Here is a 26756-nt window from a genome sequence, read left to right as displayed (position 1 = left end):
GGGCTTGAAGAAGCAAGTGCCTGCCTGGTATATTGCCAGAGGAGCTGGGTAACTGCTGGAAGCAATCAGAGATTATTTGATGAAACAGATTTTATTTGAAAACCAACAACTTTTCCAATGGAAACATTTTCTAATAATGTGTTGGCTTCAACGAACTTCTGGTTAAATGCAGGTAGTTTCTTTTTAGCCCACCTGGAGGCAAACTCAAGCTTCTGGAATTTGTGGCTGTTGGACAGCCCTGCTATCCAGATATTTCCAGAGCTTTTAGGTTCCTTCTTATCATATCCACAATATGCCATTGCGTGATTCCGGCCTCATTTACAGTGAGTAATGGAGCTCCATGGAAAGACTCTATAACTAGTGCTAACCCAAGCTGGTGCATCCACCTAATACTGTGATGCTGTGCAGAGACAAAGGACTGTGCCAAACTCATCAGTACAGGATCGTATCTGAGGTGATAAATCCACCCTTTGGTATTTATCTCCTCCTTACACCGCTGGTCACTGCACCCCGCTCCATTAAGTGAGACAGATGTCTTGCTCAGCATTTGCTGACAGCAGTTTGCATGGCCACATTCAAACAGTACAAGGATAGGAGTTGTGTCATTGCCAGCACTCCTGATGCAGGCGTCAAAATCATATGAATTTGTTGCAAGTCCTCAGAACTATCCACAGTTTATTAGCATTATCTTTATAAACATGCAAGACAAGTTTTTTACTTAATTGCTGAGAAACAAATAACCTAACTACCCCTTTATATCACTGCTTGCACAGATTTGCACGGCCATAAGGGAAAAAAAACGGCCAACAAGAAGTTCATTGACATGCTGGACAAGGTTAAACTACCCCTGATAATCTGTCCCCAGAGAAGCTGATGTTCTTCTACCAGAGAATTTTGTACCCTGCTGTGATAAGCAGCCAGAAATTTTTAAAGCTCTTAAATCCTTTGAAGTCAGGATTGATGATGTGTTATTAGCAGAGTATCCTAAATCTGGTGAATATGCCATTTTTCTCAGCTTCAAGAGAAAGCATTATAAAATGATCGGGAAGTATTTTAAATGAAATGGAATGGAAAGGAGTGGAATGAAAAATGAAATTAAATGAAATAAAAAAGAAATCTTTACCCACTGCTAAGTGAATTATAACAAGTATGTGCAATGAACTTGTGTGTGTGTGTTTCGATAATGTATTTTCTTTAATTCACAATTAAGGTAATACCAAAGGAAAAAAATAAGCAATAAAAAGTCAATGTGCACAAAGCAGTCTTAGACTGGCCTCCATATCTGAATGGTGTATGTGGTACTACGTGTTTTTTTCCTCTGTCCACTTAGTGTGGGCCAAGTTCACCCAGCTCTTCTACTGAAGGGGAGAGCTTTGGGGTTGGAAGCAGTATGAGGGGCATGGCCACGAAGAGCTCAATTTTTCTTTTCCACTACATCCATCATGTGCCAGGGCCATGTCAGGAGGAGTTGTCTCCAACAGCTGAACCTGTTCATCTTTCTTTCTGACCAGATTCCTGGGCAGGGAGCTCTGGAGCAGTGATGGACTGGTCAGGTAACATTGCTGTGGTCTCTGAGAGTAAGATACTGAGATGTCACCACTGTCTCTGAGACAGTTATTTCCCCATGGTTTGTGTCAGAGATCCTCATTGGGATTTTATTATTAATTATTGGTCAGAGGTGAATAAGTTTATCTGCCAATTGTAGACTCAAATAAGTGCTATAGATGCCTCTTTTTAATATTTCTTTCAACAAAGGATTTTACTCTCAGTTGTAATATTTTTTTTTCATTGGAATTGCATGGTTTTGTTTTAAATAGAGCTTGCACTTAGTTTTTCTGAAACAATTAGAAGGAAATGTGAATAACTAGGCTGTTTGCAACCAACAGTTTGCTGTATACTATACTTAAAAACTGGGAAGCAGAGAGAATTACCTGTACTTTAATTACAAGTACATCCACCCTCAGAGAATCAGATAGTACTGCCTCAAGCACCGGTAGAGAACTGCTGAGTAACTGGAGAGTAACTGAAGTCCAGCACAGTGACTGGTCTTGAAAACTGCATTTTGGTGAAATAAAATTAGAAGTAGGTGACCGCTGCAGGCAGTTCAGTTCAAAGCAAGTTTTTGGTCTTAACATGGGAAACTGGGTAAAATTTCACATTCTGTAGAGGTGGTCAGACCAGATACTTAGTTGTTCCTTTTGGACTTCAAAAGAAATCTGTATTTTGGGTACTGGTGGAACTAGATTTATTGTGCAGAAGCTGGGTAAGGAACAGCGAGTCTCCATACGAATAAACAGGCTTGATGGGAACAAGGGGGTATAAAGCATACATCCAGTGGTGGAAGGTTTGGGAGGAACTTGAGGGCAGGGCTACACTAAATGCAGTCAGGGAAATGGTTTTCATTAAGTGGCAGAGTTATCCTGCTTATGTACCCATATATGTGGACCCGTATGCTACTCAATTTAGCATTGTGGACTTAAAGGCTAAATCTTCATGGGTGCGGGGTTGCCTGCCCTGTGCTTGATTGCACCCTGCAATCTGCTCTGAAGAAATATGCTTGAAGAATTTCCCAGCATTTCTGTCTTTGTTAACTGCTGCTGCTGGTTTTCCTGTGGGAAGGCAAAGTCTAGCCACATATACAAGTAATTTTAGATATGACTCAACAGAGAGTCCTAGGCAGTTTTGGAATCCAGTGGATAAGACACTTTTCTAAATTCACCTGGGAGATATCATTTGATCTTAGGTGCAGTTGTTTAAAAAAAGTCAGAAAAAAAGTGGTGAACCAGAAGTTTTATTTTTCAATTTTTGAATAAAATTGTTTAATAACAATTGTCGTGTTGCACATAATGGGGCTTTTTCAGTACTGATTATGAATTGGAGGCCATAATTCTCCCCATTAAAAGCAGTTGTTAGCACACGTGCACACAAGTGTAGAAGGGGAAATTTCATTTCAAAACGGTTATCTGACTGGAGTGAAGAGCATTTTTCACCCTTTGAAGTACTTGTAGAAATGGAGTCATCTTGAGATTTCATGTAGCAAAGGGAGGTTTTCAAATATTACTGCTTACATAATGCAACTTTAAAATTAATATTAAACATTAACTTGCAGAGATTGTTAGGTAACAGCACAAACATTAATGATCTCTTTCTCGTTAAGAAAACAAAATCAAGATGTCACGTGTTAACAAAGGTCAAAATATAGATTATCCAGTGTGACATAAAACTGGAAGAACATCGAGTTAAAAAAAAAACCCACAGAGACAGCGAGGTGGCAATCAGATATACTTTTCTATTTTTCTTTCTCTCCAGGAAAAAAAAAAAAAAGCTTTGTAATATAATGCTGTGATTATGAATTTGTACACCTAAAGGGGTTAAGAAAGGAACAGGCAAATCCAATAGTAAAAGTAATACAAAATAACTCTCATTATTCAATGTTTGCATAAGTGGGGAAGATTACACAGTCCATGAAAAGGGAGATTCATGTTTCTCTGATTTTTTTACAGGATTTTTTCACCCTATTTCTTTGGGCTTTTCAAAAATTTCTCTTCTGGGGTTCTACATCTAATAACTTCAGTTGTCAGCAAAAGGAGTAGGGCAGTTCTTTGGGTCTCATGCTATGCTTCTTGGCATGATAACTAACTGTCTTCCAAAATGAGCGATAAGTGAGGTAACCGATAACAGTTGGTTTAGGGTTTTTCCCATTACCATCTGGAGGGGAAATGTTGGGTGTGTGCTGATTATAACGAATATCTGTATGCTAAACAGCACAATGCATATCTGAACATCAAAATAATAGCCCTCAGATATTTGGCTTGTGTCCATACGTGAAGTTTTTTTTTTTTTTTTTAAATCTAGATTTGTGTTCCAGGCCTAAATACAATGAAAGCTCTGAGACATAAAGGATGGGAGTTGGGGGTTGATGCAACTGTTACAGTCAGTCTTAGAGCTCTGAAAGGCATTTGCTGTTTGACAGCTTGTACCATAATTCCCATGTGAGACCATGGGGCATAAGAACATGTCTTTGTGGAAATCCATCTTGTGGTGCTCATTTTTGGTTTGATTATTTTTGAAAACTATTAGTCTTACTTTTGAAGATCGTGCTCTTCAGGAGTCTCAAAACGTTGCATCTGAACCTGCTGTCGCAAGACTTGTCAAGAGGGTGAAAGACCAGAAACAGTTCACCACTGGAGGTAGCAGTAGATACAGAAATGTAATGTTAACCAGAGCACTGTGTCATAGTGTAGCAAGAAATTCAGAAGAATGAGATGGGAGACAGTAAAGTAGAAATAATAATGCAAAACCTGGTAACTTTGATGTATGACGTTGTCTTTGAAGACATTCTACATTTGCCAAAACAGCTGGCTTATCTTTGAAAATGTCTGCAGTCATGTTCTCTTCTATTACGCAGAACCACCACTGTTCATAATGCAAAATTTAGCTTCCCTGTGTGTTTGGTACAGTGTGGAAAGTTCACTGGTAGGAAGTTCATTAATTCCAAAGAAGAGCAAGTGCTCTCCTCAGGTACTTACATGTAACTGTGCTGCACAGCAGGAAGACACTTCTCAGCAGATGAAAGCGTTATCATAAAGTAAATGTCCAATCTCTAAGCTTCACCATGATTGAATCCATTGCAAAAGCTCAAAGTCTGCTCCAGTGTTGTCCACATTTGTTTTCCCTTCTTTTCTTCCCCCCCCGGATTCATCCATCTTTCAAACTGTTTGCAACAGCTATTTTTGAGAGGCATTGGGATTATACACTCCAGGTGGCAACAGCCAAGGTTATTCTTCTTTCTACCATTTTTTTCATGCTTCTTTCATAATTTCTTTTTTCCTTTTTTTTTTTTTTTTTATAACCCATTTATATAGAAAAAATGCCAGATGTTTTTCTTTTCCGTTTGGAGACTCTTCAAAAAGTTCAGGACAAGGTGATGCAGTTACTCAGTGATGGGTTTTTTAAAGCCATTTCTTACCAGTTTCACAGGATCATTGCATGTTCCAGATATGGTAGGACATAATTGCAACAGCTGCAAAGAAAAACAAAGAGGTGACAGGTGAAAAAGTGAAATAAGGTTAAGAAAAGACAGAGCATTCATATGTTGAACTGGGAGATCCAGGGAAGTCCCACATTATTATAAGCGCTCTGCCTTTCTTTGAACCTCCCCATCCACTACACCACCAAGAGTGACAGCTACTTTTGCACTCCTTGAACACACATGACAGCAACCGTGCCCCTTTGCTAGCCCTGAGACAGACTGATGGTGGTGGCTGAAGGCTCTTCATATGCAGACGCGCTCTTGAGTGGTTAATGGCTATTCTATTCCACAAGGGGCCCAAGAGACCTTGGTATTTCAGTGAGGCAATTCATGTGACTCATTTTAGTTATCTGATTCAGGATGAGAAGAATGATGCCCTGGCAGTGGTTACATCTGTCCACTGACTATAATGGAGTCCATGGGGAATTAACTCACATAGAGCTGTGGCTGTGTTATAGCTCTTCATAAGGACATCAGCTGAAATGAATCCTAGTGCCTGCTTCTTACAGCTGGAATAAATAGCAACTTTACGGTACAAAGAAAGCCTTGAGTTTAATGAGTCCAACTCAGTGTGGAGGGCAAATGTGCCACTTGTGTAGCAGCTCTGGCCTATCAGAGGTCTCACTGCTCGAAGGAAGGAACTACAGTCATTTATTCATAGTTTGCCAGATACAACAGTATTAACTAATAGATATATCCCATAGATCAACATAGCCATTTTTGTTGATAACAAAGTCTTTATTAAGAAGTTTCATTTCTTCCTTCCTGCAGTCGCCAGCCTAGGCATTTGCAGTGTCTGTGTTTTCCCAGACTGCTCATGAAAACTCACCATCTCTGTCTCCATCGCTAGTGTCCGCTATTCTCTTCCTTCCTTCAGTTCTTGAGTTCAGTTTCACAGATGCAGTTATTCTCTGCACACTCTTAACTCTGAGACCAACCTAGACGGCTACAGAGGGGTTCCCTTTTCCCGCTTCCAACTTAGATGATACCAGAAAATTAGAAAAAGGCAAGGTAGCCATTCATTTAATTATTGGAAGAAAGAGGAGACCAAAGTTTCCCTGGATGTCCAGTGTGTGATTTCTTCTGCACTTTCTCTGCTGATGGAAAACCTTGTTTGGTTCCTGAAGAGGTTGCGGTAAAATGGGATAAGCTTTGAAAATTCCTGAATGGCTGCTTCAGTCCAAAAAAAATAGTTAGTGGACAAGCAAATATTTAGAAAGGACTTTACACAGTATAAAGGCAGTGTCAACCTTGCCAAAATCCTGTCATTCACGAGATATTCGTGAGAAGGGTGCTGGCATTCTGTGATTTCCAGAGAAGCAAACAAGCACTCTGTGCTCAGCACTTTTGAGCTGCAGTCTGGTTAATATCTTGGAGTTTCTGTTTGCAGTTATGAAAGCAAGGATATCAAATAAGAACATTCAAACTACTTGAAAATGTTTTGGGAAGTCTATCTGAATTTCTCATAACTTTGTTAAAGACATTTCCAGCATCAGCCTGGTCCAAAGATGAAGAAAAAATGTTCAATGCCAGTAACCTGTAGTGTATCACCTAATATTATTCAGAGCCAGATTCTGGGTGTCAAAAAATAGTTGATTTTTTTGAGTTCTTAGTAACAGGGAAAGGTGTTCAAATCATTGTTGAAAATAATAACTTCTGGTCTTGGAAAAAAAATGCCCCAAACCACCATGGAGAATGAGAATATTCTCTCTCCTGCAAAGAGAAATTACCAAAGTTAGAACTGTCAATGCATGCCAGTAAAATGTCTTCTTGAACATATGATGTAAACTGTGAAGATGTTAATGAAATTAAAGCTTTTGGGATGGTATTTATTTAACAGATGTGGAATTTTGAAAAAAAAAGAAGGTAGTAGTCTTGTTGTTATGGTGTTTTACATACATAGATGAAGAATATTTGTTAGAAGAAGGTCTTGTATTGGATCATCATATACAGTGGGATAAACTTTTGGCCTCAGGGCAAAAATGATAAAAAATAAGAAAGCAAAGAAGCTAAAATCCTTTATTTACTTAATGATGAAATGGTTATATTTTTCATAAATATTTTGTCCTGATTTTTCCTCAATATCTGCTTCAGGGCATAATGTGCTCAAACAAAATCATTCGACTGATTTGGTTTCCAGAATGTGGTGCAGTGAGAGAAAGGATTCTAAGCCTAATTATATCAACAGGGTCTAATAAAATTATTCAGTTCCCATAAAAATACAGTCATTAGAATTTTATCTTTGAGACCAGGCAGTATTCCCCATCCTATTCCATTTCACTTCTTTTTAAAGTCAAAGTGCCTGAAACTACCTCCAACCTCATAGTCTTCATTATGGAGGAAAACAGGTAGATCTGCCCTCTCAGAATACAAAATTCATGTCATGTGTAGTCCATAATCTGCTTTTTTTCTTTTAGGTGTCAGCAGTACAGGGGATGAGAACTTTTCTGATGAAACAAAGTTTGATCAGAAAAAACTCTGAAATGCTCCAAAGCCGTTTTGTAATAATACTATTTCCTCTGTATCTTTGCATACAAATTCACCGATACCATGTCACTAGTTTTGTTCCAAATAGTTCCTGTGTTCCAAACTGGGTCTCAAAAATGAAATATAAGTACATTCAGTGGTGCACATTCTATACATCCCATAAATGTTGAGTAATTCTGCAGTGAGTCACACCAGTAAGACTACCTGAGCAATAAGGTAGTGTTCATCATATGATATTTCAAGTATGCTTTATATGTATCATATGGTGAAGATCTGATCTGAGAAATCTCTGTCCTTGGTGACATTCAGAAGCCATCTGGACACAGTCCTGGGCAAACTACTCTAAGTGACTCCTTTGAGCAGTGGAATTGGACTAAATGGTCTCCACGGGCCTTCACCAACCTCAGTTACGCTGTGTTGCTGGCTAAAGAAAATCTCCTATATTGAATGGGCTTAAATATATGCCATAACAAAAAGGCTGTGTCACTGCTCCCGTATTGCTTCTACCTGGCGATTTCAGCAGCTGAACTGTAGAATAAAGGTCTCCCTTTTGATGTTAAGAACCAAGTATGTGACAGGAGATTTTACTTCTGAGTGGTCTGCAACTCTGCCCAACATTAGCAGGAGAAAGGACTCGGCTCTTCTGCTCATGGCTGCTCCCATGCTCTGTAGGGATCTGGGCTTTTATGCAATGTTCTGTATTCAATGGCAAATTATGAGGTCAAATTTCTGCTCCTTACCCCTGTGATGTACTTCAGCTCAGCTACCTATGCAATTAAGGCAACAGCAGGCTCATGGTAGCTGTGTTTTTCATTGTGGTAATTTTGTATCATTTATATAATGAGTAATGATAACATTTACTGTAGAGGAAAATTTTTATGTTATTTTACTCTTTTGAGTGTACAGAAGAAAATGCAACTGGATAAAACTCATGTGATTTGTACTATGCCAGTTGAAGCACTAACTAGGGTAAGGCTTGAAAATTTGCATGTTATCTTACTCTTTTGAGCAAGCAGAAGAAAGTACAACTGGATAAAACTCATATGAATTATACCATGCCTATTAAAGCTCGAACTAAGGCAAGGCTTGAGTCATGACTTCATAATGGCCATAAAAAGGAGGGAAGAAACTATTTTCCCAACCATTTTTCTCATACTTAGAAGTGGCAAGATCATTTTCACTCAAATTCTCATAAAAATATAGCCTTCAGCAACAAGTCAAATTCTTAGCCTGAAAGGCTTTGGGAAGATTGACAGAATTGACATGATTCATTCTTCGTAAAATAATATGAAGCCGTACTCACAGACCCTACAAGTACATACATCTAGAGTAGGCTAACCCCCTCTATTTTTAAGTGTAATTGTCAGCTGAGCAAACAGAACAGTGAAATAAAAGACTGAAAACTGATCCTTTCACCCACTGTAACCTGAGAATGAGCTTAACTGTGTACTTTAAACAAACATTGCATAATATAACATATATTGAAGCTCAAGCCATATTTTAGATCAGATATTTTATTTATCCATTACAGGATAAATATTGATTCTGGCTAGACTTCTATGACGTGAGGCCAAGTTAAAATGAAGTCCTTAAAGAATCATGGAATCACAGAGTTTCAGAGTTGGAAGGGACCTCTAGAGATCATCTAGTCCAACTCCCCTGCCAAAGCCTAGAGCACATTACTCAGGACTGCATCCAGGCGGGTCTTGAAAATCTCCAGAGAAGGGGACTCCACAACCTCCCTGGGCAGCCTTTGCCAGTGCTCTGTCACCCTCACCGTAAAGAAGTTTTTTCTTGTGTTTGAATGGAACTTCCTATGTTCCAGCTTGTGCCCATTGCCCCTCGTCCTGTCACTGGGAACCACTGAAAAGAGTCTGGCTCCATCCTCCTTCAACCCACCCTTTAAATACTTATAAGCGATAATAAGGTCTCCCCTCAGCCTTCTCTTCTCCAGGCTAAAGAGTCCCAGCTCTCTCAGCCTTTCCTCATAACGGAGATGCTCCAATCCCTCAATAATCTTAGTTGCCCTTCTCTGGACTTGCTCCAGCAGTTCCCTGTCTCTCTTGAACAGTGGAGCCCAGAACTGGACACAGTATTCCAGTTATGGCCTCACCAGTGCAGAGTAGAGGGGGAGAATGACCTCCTTCGACCTACTGGCCGCCCTCTTCCCTATGCAGCCCAGGATGGCATTGGCCTTCCTGGCGACAAGGGCACATTGCTGGCTTATGGATAATTTACTATGTACCAGGACCCCCAAATCCTTCTTCTCAGAATTGCTTCCCAGCAGGTCCACCCCTAACCTATACTGGTGCTTTGCATTCTTCCTCCCCAGGTGCAGGACCTTGCACTTGCTTTTGTTGAACCTCATTAGGTTTTTCTCTGCCCAGCTCTCCAGCCTGTCCAGGTCACACTGGATGGCAGCACGGCCCTCTGGAGTGTCATCCACCCCTCCCAGCTTGGTATCATCAGCGAACTTGCTGAGGATACGCTCTGTCCCCTCATCCAGGTCATCGATGAATATATTGAACAAGATTGGACTGAGTATTGACCCCTGGGGGACTCCACTGGTTACAGGCCTCCAACTTGACACTGCTCCATTAATCACAACCCTCTGAGTTCTGTCACACAGCCAGCTCTCAATCCACCTCACTGTCTCCTCATCTAGCCCACACTTCCTTATCTTCCTGATGAGGATGATAGGGGAGACAGTGTCAAAAGCCTTGCAGAAGTCAAGGTAGATGACATCTACTGTTCTTCCCTCATCTAGCCAACCAGTTATAACATCATAGAAGGCTATCAGATTGGTCAAGCATGATTTACCCTTGGTTAATTCGTGTTGACCACTTCCAATAACTTCCTGTTCTTCATCGTGTTTGGAGATGAAATCCAGAACAACTCACTCCATTACCTTCCCAGGGACAGAGGTGAGACTAACCAGCCTGTAGTTCCCTGGGTCCTCCTTCTTGCCTTTTTTGAAGATTGGAGTGATGTCGGTCTTCCTCCAGTCTTCAAGCACCTTTCCTGTTCCCCATGACTTTTCAAAGATCATGGAGAGTGGTCTAGCAATAACATCTGCCAGCTCTCTCAGCACTCGTGGGTGCATCCTGTCAGGGCCCATGGACTTAATGGATGTCCAGCTTGGCCAAGTGGTCTCTAACCCAGTCTTTTTCAACTGAGGAAAAATCTTCCTCTCTCCAGACCTTTCCCCTTGCCTCCAGGGTCTGTGATTCATGAGGGGCAGCTATAGCAGTGAAGACCAAAGGAAAGAAGGCATTCAGTAACTCCGCCTTCTCTGTGTCTTCCACCACTAGGGCACCCATCTCATTCATCAGTGGGCCTACATTTTCCCTAGTCTTCCCTTTTCTGTTGATATACTGAAAGAACCTCTTCTTATTATCTTTATCCGCAGTGGCCAAGCTGAGTTCTGCTTGAGCTTTGGCCCTTCTAATTTTCCCCCGGCATAGCTTCACTACATCTTGGTATTCCTCATAAGTTGCCATGTTGCTTATAAGTAGCCATGAATGTGAGACCCTAATGTCCTGTCCTAAAATGGACTGAAGCTGCATTTAGCTGTGCATCTTATGTACAGTTGTGGCCAATGGACTATCCAGCACATAATGATAATTCCTTAAAATAATTTCCCAGTCTCCAACAATCAGTGATCTAAGGATATTTTGAATCTGGAATTACTTGTATTTAACAGCCCTCTGAGAAATTCTCTTCCATGAGGTTGTTGCTGTCCTCTGAAAGCTTCTTAGCTTCTTAGCTTTCAGAACCACAGTGTCCTACAGCAAGGTTTCACTTGAACAGGTTAGATACTTTTCGGATGAATCAAGAGCTATGGCTCCTCTTGCTTCTAGCATGGCAGTTCTTCATTTGTGTAACACTTGCAGCGATAAAATTCCGGTTCAAATTGTTAGCTCACCATTTAAAACACTTATGGGTGGACCATTGTTTACAGAATGTAAACACTTTGTTTACCTTTGGGATCAAAGTACTGCTGATACACTTGTCCCATCCTTGTGTATCAAACCTGCCGGCACCTTTCCATGGCAAGCAGGAACTAGTTGGCCAGTTCATAGAATGGTTTCGGTTGGAAGGGACCTTTAAAGATCATCTAGTCCAACCCCCAAGTTGTTCCTCCTGATCTTACTTTTTAGGGAAAGGTGGGCATCTGAAAAAGCACAATGTTCACTTTTCTTTGAGCCCATTGATCTGCTTCCTTTGCCACGCTAAGCCCATTGATCTGACCCTCAATGACACTGCAATGAGTGTCCAGTCTGCCAGACATCAAATCTCTTTTCAGGGCCCTGTCAATATGCTGATATTCCTGCTGCATTCCCTGCTGTGTTCTGGAGCCCTCTCTGCCTTGAGCTCCATGCCCAGGCCAAAGCTCTGGTGTTGCCAAAGTCAACTGAAAACTTTCCAGCACAGACAGTCTTGCATTCTCTTTGCCAAAATTGGGTATTCTAAATCTCCTTCCCCCAGAGTATTTAGAAAAGACCCCATGTTCTCCCAGGATTAGCCAACCATGTTATTATATTCACTTATAGTCAAAGAATTAAGCTTAATTGCTCTTAATTATCTCATGTCCAATGAACATATGCCAGAGGCCATGTTAACAACGATGGAATCAGAATAAGCACCTGACGGTGTAGGTTGCGAGTTAGCTGTCCTTTGAGCCATCATTAAAAACAAATAGATTCCTTTAAATTTCCTCTGGAGTCTATTTATTTCTCAGTGAGGTCACTGAGACTATTTTAGATGACCCAGCTGCAGGTAGTTCAGGATCTTTTTCAACAAAGTTCTAGGAAGGGACAAGTTAAGAAATATGCACTGACACAAATAACCCATAAATAGGTAACATGTACCTGCCTCTGCTGCCCACAATTACACATCAGCAGGGCCTTCTGGAAAGCAAAAGGGAAGAGAAACAAATGGAAAAGTCTAAACCAGCTTTAGCTGATGTGTTGAAAAAATCAATGATCGCTGCTGACAGACTGCAACATAAAGACCTGATCTTTACCCACGGGGGAACTGTCTACCCACTACTCTTTGCACTCCTGAAATATTCAAAGCGATGGAGTCTTCTGAAGCCATAAAAGATGATGTTATCCTAGCAAGCTTTCCTAAATTGGTATGTTTTTCTTGCTGCACAATGGAAGTTGCCATGATAATGCTGATAATCAGAAAAGGTGTAACAATAGTAATAACAATAACAGCACTAAAACCAACAGTAATAGCAATTGCTACCACTAATGTAATTATGGTGTTGCATTTAGAACTTTGAAATACTTATTTCAGGTTTTATTTGAGATGAATGAGAAAGGAAGGTGGCATTCCCCTTTGCAAATTAAACAAAAAAAAAACCCCAAATCCAAAAACCCAAACACAACCAAACTTTGGCGTAAAATTATCTGTTTTCTTTTCATGTACAATACTGTATGTTGTAGACTTTTCTCTCCCCTTCCTATAAACTATATGAAATATTTCCATCCTACCAAAATACAAATGTTAGCATTTTTTGTCTTTGGAAACCATAAACTCCACAGGAACTCAGACTGAAAAGGGATGTGTACGTGGATATCTGGCATATCCAGAGTTATCAGAATTAAATGCATGAACATTTTTGAAATACATCTGGTTTTCTGAAATGTAAAATGCTATCTTTCATTTCTCTAATTGCTTAATATAACCCATCCCGGTACCTCTGTGTGTAGGAAATTATGAAATTAGTGTAACAAAAACCAGTGTGAGACTTCAGGGAGAGGAAGGTGATATCTTTTTTACAAAAAAATCAAAGTGAGTTTATTCTGTCTATTTGCATTCATTCTCTCATACCTATATACTTTCAAGTAGCAAGGTGTTTGTATTTGAATGGCGTAGCCAGGGTCACTAATGATGTGTGACACAAAGGATAAGTTAATTTCTTATCATATAGGTTGTTCTTGATTGCTGGTGACAAACTAGTTTTTAGACAGCTCTTTTTTTTACCCCATAGGGGCTGATGATTAGTTCTGTGTGATGCTTTGGGTCCCAAATTTTACTTACTTCAGCCTCTATAAAAGCTAGACAAGTCTGCCGCATGCAATAACCAAGTCAATATCTTCCTGTAGTCACAGTGCAGGGTCTTCTGCTGACGAGTTGTGGTGCTGCGAACTTATCAAATCACTGACCTCCTGGGTTTGACATAAGGAACACGTTCCTCAGTTGCATTGCTGTGAACAGTCTCCTTCCTTATCCATAGAGGTCATCCTCTTAACCCTTGTTCTGCTGTTTCTCCTGGTGCCTTCAGACACGCATCCCATTCATACAGCGTTCATACCAGTCTTAACATTGCTGTTATAAGTCCTTACATGAGTACTTTAAAGTTGGAATGATTTAGACCTGCTTATATAAATACTGGATCTGACAAAAGAGAAAGTTCAAGCTTATGATAATCCCACTGACCGGGAGTTATGCTGAGGTAAGTTTGAGCCAAGGTGAATTTTGACAGACAAAGAAGAGGATCAGCTATATAACTTAATTTCAGGCAAACCAAAGACTTTTCCTTATGGCTTTTACTAATATTCTTATGCAATCCAACTAAATAACTCTTTTTACCCAGTGATGTACTTACTGGTCAATGCCCTTCTTAAAACCGTCTTGCTGATTAGTAGTAAGACAAAGAACTAGAGAAACTTGTTTGGAACAATGGTCAACATTTTTATCTCTTCCCATTTTATGGTTTGATACAACTCCCCTAAAACAGTCCCTGCTTTTATCCTAGCAGAGCAGAAAAGGCCTCAACTATGTTTTTGTAGGCTTCAGCAATATTTTAAATGCCGCAGAACAGGCATATTTCTGGGTACTGTTCAAAGTCTCTGTAAGTGTGAATTTCTAATCTTGAAAATACTTTTGTTTCCCTAAAGAGATGCCACTGGTTCCTGTCATGTACCATTTCATACATTACATGCAAGACTTTTCTTAGAGTCTTCAAAGCAATTCTGCTTTTCATGCTTCCAGCTACAAACTGGTTTGGTCAAATATTAAGTGACTTAATAGCAACAGCTGCAAAAAAAATAACAACAATAAAAATGAAACAAATCATCAGAAGAATTTTCTTGTCTTGAAATTGGATATCTTGAGAAATACAAGGTGGGCACTGGAGCTTATATGTCATTTCTCAAAGGAACACGTGGTATATGATATACATCCTTACAGGGTAAGGACTATGAACAATTGCAGGGATTCCCTAACCAATATAAATCCAGGTAGCCCTGTGAGGAGAAAAAGATTCAGAAGGACTGTGTGAGACTCTTTCCAAAATTCAGTCCAATTTTATTCTGTAGAGGTTACAAAGGAGACATTTCATGCAAAGATAAACATACTATATAGCATGAGATGAAATGCTGGACATAGTCCCATGAGGTACTTCTGTTGCACCTCCAACAAGCTGATTCAATTTGCTATTGCCCTGCTGCTTTTTTATGCCCAGTATTTACTTTTAAAAATCAAATACTTATTTTTATTTGCTTTCCAAAGCCAGTGATTTTTTTTTTTTTTCATAAGGAGCTGCAGCATCTGTATGACTACTTCAGGTTTCTGTGCGCTATCTGGCTAATATGCTTTATTACAAATGCACAAGGACAAGCCCCAGAGGCAAGTGGATAGCTTAATCCCCATGTTTAAAGAGACCTTGCTGTAGGTGCTGCTCACAAAGAAGTTAGGTATGGATTGTGCCCAGGTGGCCAAAAAGGCCAATAGCATTCTGGCTTGTATCAGAAATAGCTTGGCCAGCAGGACTAGGGAAACGATTGTCCTCCTGTACTCAGCACTGGTGAGACCCCACCTCAAATACTGTGTTTGATTTTGGGCCCCTCACTACAAGAAAGACACTGAGGTGCTGGAGCGTGTCCAGTGAAGGGCTACAAAGCTGGTGAAGGGTCTGGAGCACAAGTCTTACGAGGAGTGGCTGGGAGAACTGGGGTTATTTAGCCTGGAGAAAAGGAGGCTGAGGGGAGACCTTATCGCTCTCTACAACTACAAGAAAGGAGGTTGTAGTGAGGTGGAGGTCAGTCTCTTCTCCCAAGTAACAAGTGATAGGACAGGACGAAATGGCCTCAAGTTGCGCCAGGCGAGATTTAGATTGGATAGTAGGCAAAATTTGTTCACCGAAGGGGTTGTCAAACATTGGAACAGGATACCCAGGGAAGTGGTTGTATCGCGATCCCTGGAGGTATTTAAAAGAAGTGTAGATGTGGTGCTTAGGGACATGGTTTAGTGGTGGACTTGGCAGTATTGGGTTTACGGTTGGACTTGATGATCTTAAAGGTCTTTTCCAACCTAAATGAATCTGTGATTCTATTCTATGACAAACTTCTGCTGTTGTATGTCAGAGTTCAGATTCTTGCTTAGGACTTTCAGAGGTATTTCCTTTTTCCCCACCTTTCTACATTGTTCCAACTTTTCCCCTTCCCAATCTCATCTCAGCTTCTTGCTTCTCCTGTTCCCTCTCTTGTCATAGTCTCAACAGGCTCGTTCATTTTGACTCTGAAAGAATGCATCATTCTCACTTCCTCTACAAAGATCCCAGCAATTACTTTTAGATTTCTCTCATCACATAAAGAGAAAACACGAACTCATATTTCAAAATAGATCAGAGGACAATTTTTGTCCCTAAACAATTGTTATTGAGAACTTTTAGGTTAGGGTTACTGAAAACAGGCAATATTTGGTCCCAGTAAAAAGTTTAACAATTTCTTCCTTTCCCAGCTGAATATTTTGCTAAGGGTTTTGAAACCCTTTGCATCAGCAAAAGGTTTCAGAATACTAATGTCACGTTAATTATACTTTCTACTTTCTTCTCTGAATTTTATTGATGTGGGTAAAGAAATTGCCCCCAAGAAGACTTAATTATATGTGCCTATACAGCTTCTCAAAATTTACCTTAGTCCATTCAAGAACAAAGATAAAATGAATGCTTTTTTAATGATTTATAGAAGTACTGACTTCAGTGGATTTTCAAGCCAATTTAGATTTTTTTGCTAGTCTCCTACTGGGACCATTTGCTTATGGTGTTGCAAGAGGCTGGACTCTGAGTGCAAGTCATCTTGCAAAAAATACTAGCATTTTACCCGAATGTGACCCTTCTTGATCATTTTATTGTTTTACCTGGTCTATTTTCACCCATGTAACAACCCAGGAGTTAGTCTATGGCTAGTCACTCATCCCTGCCCCAAGACTGGGGTCATCTATTGGATAAGTGAAGCAGAAAGCTGGCCACAGATTGACTACACCCAGTGGATCTCTGCAGCCTAGCAGAACTGCTCATGTTTGGAAAGGAATCAAATCCAATAATCATTTTAAAAAGCAAGGAAAACCACCTCACTTACCACATAGAGGGATGTAAGAAATGTTTCCTGAGAAAATAAATACTCTGAATACTAAAACCTGTGCATTACATCTTACAGTATCAATAAGGGTTCTTTGTAGGTGGCATTAGCAACTGGAGTAATCTTTTTGAGGAGAAGCATAGTTTGGAAATGGAGAAAATGTACAAGGAACGCTTAGCAGCAACCACTCCAGGTTAAAATATGACATGTATTGCAAAGCCTGAGAGATAAAACAGATCTCTTAAAGCAATCATTTCCTGAACTCTGACCAGGAATGCAATTGCATGATACACAGGAAAGAAGTCGATGTTGCAGATAAGTGTTGTAATATTCAGACTACAGCTGCCTTTATAGTGATTGCAGTGTACATTCGATGTTGCTACTAAATTAAGAACTTTGGCATACTGAGAAGTTGTTCATTTACTGAACAGTATTATAATTAATCATGTACAGAGGAATCTAACAGCCCTGCTTCACAATATTCCTTCTTAAAGGAATATTCTGTTTCCGCTTTTATTAATTAATTCTTTTGGTCTTTCTAGAGTGCTTAATGGTGTTTGCTACCTAGAGACCTTTCTAAAGACTATCAATTCAGGTCACTTCTTGGCAAAAAGATTTCTGCCATAGTTAAGCTCTCATCGAATTATGATTCAAATCAATGGAATTTTTTCATTGACTTAATTGGAAATTGAATTAATTCTGCATTAAACACTAATAAGAAAGAAGCTCTTAACACATCAGTAGCTCAATCTGTTTAAAGTGTAGTTATCTTTTTATAGGCAGAATATCAGCCTCTGTCTCCATAGCTTTGGGTAATTTTGATGCATATCTACTACCAAAGTTTGCTCTAATATCTCTGCCAGGCCTTGTACTTTTCTGCAAGTATGCATCAGCAGAAATCTGAATCTTATTAACACATAATACGCCAGTTTGAGTGTCCTGATTTCTTTTTTTAGACTAATGAAAATGGTTGTCATAAACCAAACAGATCATGTTTGTGTGTGTCATCCCTAGATACCGCTTTTGGTTTTGGTTCAGTCACAATACAACAAAGCTACAGTTTACAGCTCTGTTTGACTTTGTCTCATGGATTTCTAACATGTCCCAGACCTGCCTTGCTGTGAGGCCTGGTCCGGGTCAGAGAAGCAAGAGGTGGACCCCTAGCCATAATTTTTCTTGTTACATCACTGAGTGGTGTCATTTAGTTACCTACAGGTAACAGCTTTTTTGACAGTGTTGGGAATATTTGTAATCACTAGTGGTTGCTTTATGCATTAACCCACTGCTGTAAGGAACAGACTGGACATGGATATTTACCTGACTGGCATGAATGCGGAAAAGCGACGGGCAGATGTTCCTGCCCTGGACTTGGGTTTTGGCTACTTTTTCTCTCCGCTCAGGTCTGCTCTGAAGTCAAAAGCAAAGCACTGGTCACAAACTTTAAGACTTTCACGTGGGGGCTCCTGGGACCTCAAGGCACCTCACTATGTCATGTCTGTGGTAGGTAGATAGTTTCTGTGGGAGGGATGCGTCTTTGATCTGACTGTGGAAGTCTGCTGAGGTCTGCTCAGGGTGTTAGCCTCTGGGACTTGCATAGAAGCTCAGAAGAAACTTCCCAGCTAAACTTCAGCTACTCTTCCACAAGCACACCTTGCCTGAGCACAGCAAGGCTTGTGCCTTGAAGCATCTTGTGCCATGAAGTTGGTGTGCTGACCCAAAGGACACCTCTGTGTTCACCTGCTTCTCTGAGGTCCTCATGCACATGAGAGTCAATGTGTATGCTTTCCCTGAGGAGTGAAGGAGCATCTCCACAGCCTTATGCACCTGGCAGAACTCAACATGCCCCGTGTTCATGCAGTGACTAAGCAGCACCATTTTCTTCCAGACCAGGATTAAAGGCTCTGAGACCGATTTTTTTCCTGCTACTGGCTGTTGCAGACCATGACAGGACAAGCCTCTGGGCCTGAATATGGGAACTCTGTCTTGCCTGTGGTTCCAGGAATGCTTTTCTCCTGCTGGTTCCCAAGCTGTGGGGGAAGAAAATTGCATAGTTCAGACATGGAGACTACAAATGCTGGACTTAGCCAAGAAAAAAAAAAAAAAAAAAAAGGATTATTTTTAATATCTTTTAAGCCTCCAGACTAGGTGAGAGTGCTTTCAAGAAATCTGCAATGCATTTACACAAATTTTCTTCTGCAATAGTCAGTTCCCCACATAGCAGATGACCACTTTTGCTACCTGCTCTTTGCAGGTGTTGCATTAACATTTCTGTGGAGTAAATACAGTTCATGAATCAGCTAGTTAAAGACTCAATACTCATAAAAATATGAATACTTATTAATATGAGTGTTTTAATATATAAAAGCTATTGTTTCTCTCATGGAGGCATTTCCTCAGAGCAGCTCTTTATCCATCTGTTCAAAGCTATGTTCTCCGTTTCTTCCTCACCCTGCAAGTCTGCAACTTGGTAGTACTCAGGTTTGAGGAAAAGGATTTTTTTTTGCATTTCTACAGCTTTTCTTCCACAGCTTGCTTTTACTTGTTACGTGTCACCTTAACTGGACATCATTCTACTCTTTTCCAAGTCAGCAGCAACCAAAATTTAGTAGGAACTCAGCTGGGAAGGAAAGTATGGTGGTTACAACCTAATGAGTGAAATGATAGTTTCTCACAATACGATCTGGTCTGCGTATAATAAGGCCTTCACTGAAGAGATGTGCTATTCACTCTGAACTTCTTTGTATGATTTAGTAATCATTCTTATTCTAGGTCTCCTTCAAGTAAAATCCATTTATAACCTTAAACCTTAAGGATATCACCGTTTCATTGAGGAATAGGGTGATCCAGCAAAGCTAGTCTTGGTGGCCTCTAGTTGGTGGCCTCATTCCTTTCTGTAGGGATTCAAGGATCCCAGTCACCAAACAGCTTCTGCTGCTCAGCACAAGACAGAGAGCAAGTGTAGGAGCAGCACTGGAACTAATCAGGAATGAAAAATAATCTGCTAACTTGGCACTCTACACTAGCAGAAGCCTTTTTGTTGTCTTGTTGCACTGACTTTTAAATCCTGGCAATTCTGATAAAGTCTACAGTTACAGGTGTTATAAAAATTGCTATTAAAAATGGGAAACAGGTTTCAAGCCATATGGTGCCATGGATATGAAACTGGACCAGTCCCAGGTGTCTGCCCTATCTTACCACAATGAAGGACTCCTCTGTCTCTGGCTGGAGGCAGTGGGGGCGACAAACTAAGGCCTGGAGGACTGAGCTTCAGAAGCAGTTCCTGAATGGTACCCCTGGTACATCAGGGAAAATATCATAAGTTTAAGAATACTTTAAAACAGGATGGTAAAAGCTGCGGGTAATTCAGGAGTTTTGTCATTAACTATCTGTTTTCATTCTTCAAAGGCAACAACTGTGGGGTTACTGTGATGTAGAACAGCCACAACTACTGGCAGAAAAAGACTTAAATAAGATAAAATACTCACCTGAAAATAAAAAGACATAGAAGTTTTGCCTTTTCTGATCCACATGTGGAAATATATTTCATGGACAGATTAGTAAGTCTGGTAAACTGTGCTACTGCTGACTATTTGTGGTACGTTGACCCTGGCTGAATGCTAGGTGCCCACCAAAGCTGCTCTGTCACTCCCCTTCCTCGACTGGACAGGGGAGAGAAAATATAATTAAAGTCTTGTGGGTCAAATAAGGACAGGAAGACATCACTCACTAACTACTGTCATGGGCAAAACAGACTCGACTTGGGGGAAATTAATTATTTACCAACCAAATCAGAGTAAGATAATGATAAAATAAAAATTAAATCTTAAAACACCTTACCCCCAACTGTCCCTGCTTCCTGGGCTTAACTTCACTCCTGAGTTCTCTACTTCCTCCCCCAAGCTGGTGCAGGGGGACAGGGAATGAGGATTGCATTCAGTTCCTCACACGTCGTCTCTGCTGCTCCTTCCTCCTTACACTCTTTCCCTGCTCCAGTGTGGTGTCCCTCCCATGAGACACAGTCCTCCACAAATTTCTCCAACGTGGGTCTTTCCCACAGGCTTCAGTTCTTCACAAACTTCTCCAGCGTAGGTCCCTTCCAGGGGGTGCAGTTCTTCAGGAACAGGCTGCTCCAGAGGTCCCCCAAAGGGTCACAAGTCCTGCCAGCAAGCCTGCTCCAGCGTAGTCTCCTCTCTCCACGGGTCCACAGGTCCAGCAGGACCCTGCTCCAGTGCAGGCTTTCCATGGGGTCATGGCCTCATTTGGGCATCCACCTGCTCCAGCATGGGGTCCTCCACAGGCTGCAGGTGGTTATCTGCTCCACCATTAACCTCCATGGGCTGCAGGAAGACAGTCTGCCTCACCATGGTCTTCACCATGGGCTTGCATGGGCATTTCTACTCCAGCACCTGAAGCACCTCCTTTTCCTCAGTGATGTCTGTGTCTGCAGAGTTGTTTCTCTCACATATTCTCACTCTTCTCTTCTTGCCATTGCTACGCAGTTCTTTTCCTCTTCTTAAATATGTTATCCCAGAGGCACTACCACCCTTGCTGAGGGGCTCAGCCTTGGCCAGCAGTGGGTCTATCTTGGAGCCATCTGGCATTGGCTATATCAGACACAGGGACAGCCACACAAATGGACTCACTGCTTGGCTCTAGGGTTTGCCCCCTGGTTAAGACTGATGCACGTTGCCTGGGCACTGCAGGGGAATGTCAGCTACTCTGGCACATGTATCTTTGCAGAAGTAGTTCCTTATTCATGAGCACTGGGTTTGCTTGGGAAGAAACGCAATGCAGGAGTTTTGTAATTTGTAAATGAAGAGATGCCACATGAAGCAAGGGAGGAAAGACAGGCAGTTATGAGACATCTGATTGTATGGCTAACGGAAGACATATTGGGAAGCCCAGTACTGAGACAGTGGCTTTGTTAGCCTGCGTCTTGCAGGGCTTGAATTGCCTGTTTGGCATCAGCTGTGCCCCTGAGTAACTGGTTAGGTGTCTCTGCGTTGGGGTCTCCATGTGCTTCTGCTAGGAAAAATTGTTTGCTAATGCTCAATGTATAACAAACGCTGGAGCCAGCCTGCGTCCAGCACTGCACCCAGAGCACTAGGAAATGCAGCACAGGCATCTGAAGAAGCTCTACATGGATCCATCTTGTCTTTCTCAGGGTTTGTTAGGGGTGATGCTGCTAAAAAGAGCTACGCTGCTAAGTTTACCCTGGAAGCAGCAGAAAAACACTTATCACACAGTGGCGTCTGAGCTTTTAACTCTTGTTCCTGCACCATCTACCGGTAATCTTCAGTCTGGCTAAACTGCCCATAGAGAGTTGTCAACTGGGTATTTCTAGGGAAGAGATGCTCAAATCATTGTTTCACTCTCGTTGCCTTACATCAACTCATCTCTCCTGTACTCTCATCTCGATACCTTATCAGGGTAGGAGGGTATGGATACAAATTCCAATGTCGTCTTCCCACGTCCCAACTTTGTTTCCAGCAATACATACTACAGCCTTTGTCCTCCTCCACAGCACACCACGTGGAGCTCAGTCAGCTTCCTTCGTCCTTCAAAGGACAGCGGGAGGTGGCACAAAGTGGTAGATCATGGGCCAAGAGTAAATAGGTTGTTATTGGTGGTGTCCATGTCGGCCTGGTAAGCCAGCATCGGAATTAGCCCACAGGCCATTAGCTGGCAATTCTTCTTTAAACTTTCTAAAGGATTAATTTACAGTATCATGACTGGGACTCAACAAAATCCATGGAGAAACATGTTTTGAAAAAAATCAGAGAAAACCACTCTTTAGTTCTTTTTGCATGACTTTCCAGTCCTAATACTACAATATTTGAATAAAAATAAGTGTCTTTGATAAGTTAAGTGAAAAAACAATTAATATATGATCTTCAGACAAGAAATTAAATTGTCTTCTCTCTGTGAAAATACACAGTTTTGTCTTTATGCTTAAGACCTAAGCTGCATACTTTCAGGTCTTATAGGAATATATCCACTGATGTCTCATATGCTCTACTGAACGAGTTGTGTTTGCGTTGATAATCCTCATTTGTGCATTCAAATTCATATACTGAATATTAAAATCACAATTATGTTTCTTGCAAAGAATGTGACAGGAGTAATTTTTTTAATGCATCTGGATAACCTGCTTCAAGATACCTCTTTAATCAGCTTTACTTAGCATACTTTACATTTGCATTTTCTATTTGGCCTCATTTGTTTATATGAAATAATTTCTACTGTACCAAAGGCTCCAGAGCTTTGACTATTTCAGGGACATAGAACCTAATGGGACTAAAGACAAGTTTGCAGGAAACAGGACATTTAGTGCATTAGCAGGAATCAGAAAGTCCTCCGTAACATCAGAGAGTGTTTTGTGACATTCTTTGCTCCCTTCTTCCTGTTTCTTCCCCTTCCTCTTTTAATGTTAGGCTGTAATAATACACAATGAGCCAACAGGTGACTTTTTGAGGTCACTGGCCTGACTCCTCCATCTGCACATTTATTCGGTAACAAAGTTCTAGTCAGAGACTTCCAACTTTTTAAATTAATTTCACCAATACTGTTGGGAAATATCAGATAAAACAAATAACCAAGGAAACAAATCTCTTTTGATGATGGTTTGAGTGGTCTGTTAACATACAGCTGATGTTTTCAGATTAGTATAAGAAGATGACTTCTCCAGAATTGTGTGTCATGAAATTCTCTTGCTTGTATTTCTTATCTACTGGCATGTTCTTTCTTATTACCTAGTGGAGTATTAACAGGAGGGAGAGGGCAGTTAACCTTTGCATCTGTGCTTTGGGAGCTAGCCAACACATTAATAGAGATGATGAAAGCTGTGGAAAATTGCTTATTTCCTACCTTGTTCCAGAGAGGGGATTAAGAGAGTGGAAACTCTCCAGAGAAAGCAAAGCTGAGTTTGAAAAAAAAATGTGACAGGAAAGTTTAGATGAGACGTGGGAAATTTTGGGGAGCAGAAAGACAGGGCTGGGTATCCATCTGTAGACAAGGGATAGTGGTCTAATATGATGTTGTGACCAGCTTTTTCCTGGTCAGGGAAGCTGACCATCGTGATGACATCATGATCCTTCTCAATTCAGGAGGAAAACAAAAGATGAAGGAGGTTCCTAGAAAGTTTTACAACAGATTAGACCCCAGCTCAAACAGTTTTTTAGAGTAGTCAAGAAAATGAGCTCTGATTATGTACTGAAGATTAATTATTTTTCATCTCTGTTTGAGTATTTCCTGTATTTTTAAGTAAATAGCAATAGTGTCATGCAGGCAGGTAAATAATTTGTTTTGTGGCAGTTGTCACACCTGTCATGTACTCCTGACATAATAAGCCCTGTACAATCATGAAAGGCTCTTCCTCTGCATTCCTTAATGTACCTATACCCCCAGGCAGCAGCCTCTGTCAGTCTTCTAGCTCTGATCATCTTGATGGGCCATCTTCACACCTGGACACTGGTACCGAAGTTCACCTGGGACAGCTCTAGAAGGGGCCTGGACAGGGTGTCCCTTTGTCTGAGTCCGTAACTTGGGTTCCTGCTTGCCCTTGTCTTCCTGTGCTCCTCTGGGTTTGTGTAGACAGGCCTTTGATAAGCTGATGACTACTGCGATGGCCCTGGGACTGTCTGAGCGGGCTGTTATTTGGCCTCCCCCTCCATTGTTTCTCTGTGCTCCTTTGTGGGTGTACAAACAAGCTTTTATCACATATTTGAAGTCATCCTACCATCCTGATCTCTGTTTGGAGGCTTTAACTTCCCCCCAATCAGGCATATGCTACATTATTCAAAGGGGAAAATGCCACATATGGCATTTCCATCATATAGCCAGTTCTACTCTAAGCCCTACTTTTCATGGACACATTCAAAGGATCCCAAGGAATGTTGTCCATTCCATGTCCCACCCTCCCCCCTGGAGTTTTATTTTGCTGGTGGATGATCAGGGACATTTAAGGTACTTTCATGAATGGATCAATCTTAATGGCCCAGGGAAGTGGTGAAATGACTATCCCTGGAGGTATTTAAAAGACAGGTAGACATGGTGCTTAGGGACATGGTTTAGTGGCAGTTTTGGCAATGTTAGGTTGATGGTTGGACTCAATGATCTTAAAGGTCCCTTCCAAACTAAGCAATTCTATTCTAGTCTATGATCCATTTAAAATCTTATTAGGTCATTTTTGAGGACTAATTTATGGAAGCCTTCTGCAGAGTTTTACTGAGATCAATGCAGATCATAGGAATAGTTATAGAAACCCACCTCTTCTAATTTACCATCTGAGAGCACAAGTTTTGAGGGTATTGTCTTGTTGTTTCATTTAACAGGGAAGCGATCTGCATAAGCAGATCAGTCTACTAGACAACTATCAGTTGATAGTGTCCTGTAGCTATCACAGAGAAAGTCACCATCCTCTTTCTGCAAAGCCCCACAGTCAGGATAGACCAGGTCTGATAAGTATGGGAAGTCAGAAACCTTTAGAGGCACTGTGGTGGCTTGAACAACAAATACTATTAATCTGGAGATTATTAAATCCTTTAATCTGTTTTTAATCTTCATGTTTTTGAAGCTGCTTCTTAGAAACTTTAAGTCAACTGATGTTTTCCATCAGTCTCCAGGTTCAGTATTTGGCAGGATCAGAGGGTCTTCTTGTGTAACATGTACGGTGGAAGGTACGCTCCTCCCATCTCCCATCTCAAGTGTCATGGCAGATGGCTGTATCAAAGGCTCACATTACTAAATCTTGATCCTGTTGTATTTTGGTTTTTTTTTTTTTCCCCCAAGAAATTTAACTCATCTCAAAATCCCTCCTCGTGACTTATGTCTTTTAATTGGTTTTTCTCCACTTATACTGTTTTTTTTTTCATTCCTAAGGATAAAACATGCCTCCAAGGAATAATTGGCCTGACTGCCCTCTCTGGCAAAAATACACTGGAAATCCTCAGGATTTTCTCTATCAATGTTTCTTTGGATTATTTTGTGTTGAGTGAAGTGTGGGAATGCAGTGACCTGCCTTTCTATCATGGAAATCCTATTCCAACGCTATGCTATTGCATGAGATATTTTAATAATTTACATACCATTTTCCCTCTTTTTCCTTCCTTACCGAGTACCTATTATTCCAACCCTTTGTATTGTCAGCAGGCAAAAATACCAGTTAAACACATTTTCTTAGTTTCTTTCCACGACAATGTAATGCCAAGGGAAGGTAAAGGAAAAAAAATAAGGCAAGCTGCTTTTTTATTTTGCTACGGTGGCTGGTTACACTTCAAGGATCAGCAAAAGTGCTATTTCATGGCACAGCAATTTTTAGCTAACATCAGTTAGTTAGTTGGCACAGGCTGCACTTTGGCACCAGATCTCATACAACAAATGGATCAAAGAAGAGTCATATCATGTCCACTTGGGTCAGATGATGCCTGCACATAGGTAGTCTTTCTATATTGACACAGCTTTACAGAAACAAGGAGGTGAAGGGAAAAGCAAAAGATTTCCATGGACTGAATACAATTGATGTCAAAATGTAGGGCTAAGTCATCCCATGAGCACTGCAGTGTGCCTCAGGGACCAGGTGTGAATCCTTCAGGGTGAGCAAATAGCAAAAGCATACAGGTCGATGGTCCTCCTGCTCCAAGTGCCCAACAGGCAGCATTCAAAAGATGGAGATAGGAAAGAATGTTAGATGCTTGGCAGGAATTTTTTGGGGGAACTATTTTCTTGTTCCTTGTGTCCCATCCTCTTGCCAGAGGCTTGAATGTTAAACCTGGGCTTAACTGCGGGTTTTCTACTGAGGTCAGCAGAGTCAGAAGCTCATCACCTGAAGTGCATTATCAATGCTAGTCATTGTAGCTGAGGCT

The sequence above is a fragment of the Vanellus vanellus genome (assembly GCF_965231255.1).
Source record: "Vanellus vanellus genome assembly, chromosome: 3".
Classification (NCBI taxonomy): Eukaryota; Metazoa; Chordata; class Aves; order Charadriiformes; family Charadriidae; genus Vanellus; species Vanellus vanellus.
Note: the sequence above shows the minus strand (reverse complement) of the source record.